The sequence below is a fragment of the Herpailurus yagouaroundi genome, unplaced genomic scaffold, assembly GCF_014898765.1.
Source record: "Herpailurus yagouaroundi ecotype Mexico unplaced genomic scaffold, PumYag 189, whole genome shotgun sequence".
NCBI lineage: Eukaryota > Metazoa > Chordata > Mammalia > Carnivora > Felidae > Herpailurus > Herpailurus yagouaroundi.
Window position 1 is genome coordinate 6,955,530 of NW_024412420.1, and position 5,330 is coordinate 6,960,859.

General features: G+C 36.2%; 1 pseudogene; it reads left to right on the forward strand.

Annotated features, from left to right (window-relative positions):
- Positions 1–3,156: 3,156 nt before the first annotated feature.
- On the forward strand, positions 3,157–3,246 carry LOC121045195 (uncharacterized; annotated as a pseudogene).
- Positions 3,247–5,330: the final 2,084 nt, after the last annotated feature.

A 5,330-nucleotide genomic window follows, 5' to 3' on the forward strand; every position in this document is an offset into this window, starting at 1 on the left:
ATTGTCAGCTTTAACAAGCTGTGTATTGACATTATTCAATATACATTATCTGCCAAGATGCATTCTAGCCATTTAAACAAGGGCGTACTTTTTAACTGGCAATGAGAGGGACTATTACAGTGCTTATGGTGTCAAAGTTTGAGCAACTGTCACTCATTGGCTATGTAGGTGTTGGGAAGATGCAACTTTTTAGTCTCCAGAAACTTCGCAAGGAAAAGGTAAAGACCCAACATTTTTTTTTAACCAGTTTTTTCTTTCAAAAGGAATCACTTGCACACAAACTATTTCTACCTATATATCTAACATGTATGTATGTATGTATGTGTGTTAATATTTGTGTATTTCTGCTATCTGTTCTAATTTTGCATCTCCTCTGACTTTCAGTAGTGAAGGGTTAGCTTATATTCCTCTTGAGTCATGAGTTATTCATGAGATTGCAGCTCTTTAAAGGCATGTGTTCTGTGTGTCACCCTGCTGAGCACACTGGATCTGCCATACACCATTAACAGTAGTATGCTTGGCCCTCTTCCGAGGCACCAGAAAATCACATTAGCGTTTACTCATGCTTTGTTGTCCATAACATTGTTATACAAGTCTTTATGGGTATAATGAACTTTACTGAAAACCTGGAATAACTAAAGGAAATTACAATATAAGAGATAAAGAAAAAACAAACACCACAGTCAATGTGAAATACAGCTATTCCCATAGTGGGAAACATCTAGGAAATATAACTTTTGAGGGATAAGGGTGGATTTTTGAATGGGGGGGGGCGGTTTCTTTGGAATGTTTCCTCTTCCTGTCTGAGTCCCTGTGTATTACGTATGCGTCCTTCTGGGACTACCACTTTCTTGTAATAACTGCTGGGCTTTGGGTCATCCATGCTATTCTCTACCAACAAGGAGCACATATACCAACACTTAAATTATTTGGCTTAAAGTAATATTTGGAATAATGGCTCTAGAGTCTCCATCAGGACAGAATCAATGGCCCTCATCTCTTCAATCCTACTGAATAATGTGGTGAAGAGCAATGGGGTGTGGGTGGTTTTATTACAGAAAACACATAAGATAGTGCAGGTATTTTCCACCACTAAGAGTTGCAGATTCATCTCTCCATTATTTTGGTTGTACAGTAGCTAACTATAAAATCAGACAAATACTTTTCAGAAAGAACTCTTAGGAAGAATATACTCCAAACCAGAGGTAACCAGCTCTGTTGTTCATATGTCAAAGTAATGAAGTTGATTGGTTGAATTGGGTAGGGGTTATGGCAAACTGAAGGCTATCTATTTCTTCTAAAGGTGTCTTTTGTATATATTGGGACCTTAGGAGTTGCTCAATTCCAGGGGGTGGCATATTTGTATTACATGGGTACAATTCATTTGTATTTTTTTTTTTTTTTATTTTGAGGAAGTGGTGAGAGAGAGAAAGAGAGAGAGAGAATATGAGAATCAATCCCAAGCAGGCTCCGCATTGTCAGTGCAGAGACCGATGTAGGGCTGGATGTCACAAACAGCAAGATCATGACCTGAGCTGAGATGAAGAGTTGGATGCTTAACTGACTGAGCCACCCAGGCGCTTCATATACAATTCTTTTGTATTAATTTCACTTTGGATACAAGCTAAGTGGTGCTCTTTGAGTTTATAAGAAAACCTGGCTCTGTGACATTATATCTCATTTTGAGTATGTGAAAATACAAGCTCAGAGTTGTCAGATCTTTATCTATTTCTCTCTTCTCTCAATTGCAATTCTTCGTGAAATCTTCCAATTTAATTTTTTGCAAGTAACTCAAATGAAAAACAAGTCTGTGTAAGCCAACAAAATGTCTGCAGGCCAAATTTGTCTTATAAACAAAGATACTGCATTCCATCTAAATCCTTAAGGCACCAGAAAAACATTTTCCTAACTGCCCTAGTAAGTTGAGAGATCGGTTTTTCTTCCTGTAGGGATAGTACTTCACATTATAATTAGAATGACCGTACCTCATGTTTTGCCTATGGCAGTCATGGTTTATGGCTCTAATCATGGTATCCAGTTTCATTTAGCGTTTGTCCTAGAGTTTTTATTTTTTTAAGCATAGTGTTATTGATCACCGCATTAAAATAAGCACTCTGCATTTGGTTGATTTCATGTTTACTTCCAGCTTCTGTCATGTTAAGTGGGCAATGCATATGTAGTGAACAGAGTTCTTACTTAAACACATAAGTCATCACTGGTCCATTTTTCATATTCACATTTCTCTTTTCTGGCCGTTTCCACATGACCAGTAACTAACACCCTATCTCCTTCCTTTGAAAGATAGCATTAAGAGTGCTTGCTGGTGAGCAAGACTGCGCTTTATTAGGAGAAGCTAGAGACCGCCAACACCTACTTTTAGGTAGTGATGGAAGAACTGCTTATTGCTGCTGTTTCTTCTGGCTGTTTGGTGAATTGCTGTGGTCCTTCTTTGGGATGTTGGATACACAAAGCATCTGGCCACTAGTTGCACACACTGGGAAACCTGCAAAAATTAAAAGTTAGATATATGTGAAATATGTATGGAAAATAATTGTTGGAATGTGTTGCTACAGTGATTTTTGTCATTTATTCCATGAGAACTCTACAACAATTTATTTTTTTCATTATGCTTTAAACATTTTTTTCTAATTGTTGGTTGCAATGTGCCAAAGCAAAAGAAGTATATTTAAAAGAGATTAAATATGAATTTCTGTTTCTTAAGATATTGATGAATGGGAAACTTCCATGAGACTTTGTTGAAAATTATTTATGGGGGTTGTCATAATACTAATGAGCATGTGAAAACCAAGAGTCAGAAGTATGGTAAAGAAGCATCAGCCTCTCCTTCAAAATTTAATAGTTACTTTAAGAAGACTACCCTGTTAACAATGATTGGAAACCTACAGCTTTAGAAAGAGCACTTACATTTTATTCTGTGAAGCATGACTTTTCATTTAGATCAAATGACAGTTCTAAATTAGTTTCTTCTGTCATTGATTCCAGCTTTTCCTGTGAATACACTACAAGTAAATTGATAGTTGTTAATAGGATAGCTTCATTAGCAGAAGAACTTTGCAAAGAATTAAACAATGTTTTTTTCCCCTCAGGGTCAACAAATGTTTCAAGTAGAACATGAACTTAGATAAATTCAATAATATCGCTTCTCGGCCTTTTGGCTAAGATCAAGTGTAGATAAAATCAATAATAGCTTATTTTTAAATTCCCATTAATGGGATCAAAATCATTCTAAATTACGACATCTGACAGTATTGTGAATACTAGTATAAAGTTAAACATGTCATCATTTAAAATATTTTCTGGAGAAAATAGGAACAAACACAGATTTTACTGGCACACAGTGTGGTTGTAAAAATAATGTTATTAAATTAAGAGGCCCTGGAGCAGAAATGTACTTGAAATTGGTTGTGGTGCATGCATAGTTTATAACGGCATCTAAACAAAATGTGTTATTTAACCAATCAAAATGGAAGTTGTAGATATCAAAATAATTCATATGTATCCACTTAGAATAAATAAATTACAACTTTATTTTGTAATGAAGATGGTATTAAATTTTTAAATACTCTTCAGCATGCTTACCTCTTAGTTACTCACCATCAGTCAGAGATGTTTGAATTTTCAATGAATAGCATTAGAAAACAAACTAAATATTTTATGATGGTGATGGTATTAAACTGCTTTAAAAAAATAAATTTTTGATTGCATTTTGTTCAAACTTAATTGAAAATCTTTAATCAGAACATTTAACACATGAATGCCAAAAAAAAACTGCAGCTTTTTATGTATTTGGCAAGTTTCAGAGAAGAAGACGTTGTGAAATTGATCTCTCAAAAAGGAAAGGAAGGCCGCCTTGGTGGCTCAGTGGGTTGAGTGTCTGACTTCGGCTCAGGCCATGATCTCCTGGTCTGTGAGTTCCAGCCTCGAGTTGGGCTCTGTGCTGACAGCTCGGAGTCTGCTTCAGATTCTCTGTCTCCGTCTCACTCTGCCCCTCCCCAACTCGTGCTCTCTCTCAAAAATAAAAATAAACATTTAAGGGGCACCTGGGTGGCTTGGTCGGTTAATCGTCCGACTTCGTGCAGGTCATGATCTCACGGTCCGTGAGTTCGAGCCCCGCGTCGGGCTCTGTGCTGACCGCTCAGAGCCTGGAGCCTGTTTCAGATTCTGTGTCTCCCTCTCTCTTTGCCCCTCCCCTGTTCATGCTCTGTCTCTCTGTGTCTCAAAAATAAATAAACGTTAAAAAAAAAAATTAAAAAAAAAAACATTTAAAAACATTTTTGAAAAAAGGAAAGGAAAAAGTGAATGGATAAAACAATAAAAGCCCAGGGGCGCTTGGATGGCTCAGTCGGTTAAGTGTCCGACTTCGGTTCAGGTCATGATCTTGTGGTTCACGAGTTCGAGCCCCGCGTGGGGCTGTGTGCTGACAGCTTGGAGCCTGCTTCCGATTCTGTCTCTCCCTCTCTCTCTGACCCTCCCCCCCATTCATGCTCTGTCTCTCTCTCAAAAATAAATAAACGTTAAAAAAAAACCAAAAAACAATAAAAGCCCAAATTGCAGTTTTGCTATTCAGAGTGTGGTCCTAGGCAACATTGGCCTCACCTGTGAGCTTGTTAGAACTGTAGCTCCAACACACCCTGAATCATAGTCTTTGTTTTAATAAGATTCCTGGGGTATTTGTATTTACATCAAAATTTGAGAAGTACTGGTGTAAAATATTTCATTTGGAAATTTGATAATTACATGTGTAATATTTTGACAGATGGTAAGAATACTTTGACACTTTTTTATTGGAAAAATCTACATTCTCCACTAGGATGCTGATGATATGAAATTGAAAAGGCCTACAAAGTTGCAATATCTAAATTTGGCAAAGTATACAAAATAACTAAAAAAAAATCATAGAGATTAGATGATTGAAGACAAGTATCTAAATGGAAGCAAAAGTACAGTATTTATAAAAGTATTTGTTGTGAGATATTTACAGATCAATAAGTTAGAATGGGGAATAACATCCACTTAGAAGAAGTTGTTTTTGGCTTAATAGATACCTCAATGTCTGCAGAGAGTGATTTTCTCCATTAAAAAAATTATGGTCTACAGGGAAGAGTCAACTGAAAGTGTCAACAACTTTAAATATCATACATATAAAATGCAATATTGAAGATGCTGTGTGAAATTGAATTTAAACAGTTAAAAAATAAGAGCATCTTGAAAAAACAACTTTGAGACAAATACCAGTGACAAGACAATTAGGGATTGTTATGGCTAAGAAACTGATTAAATTAATCTATGCCAAAATAATTATTTTACTC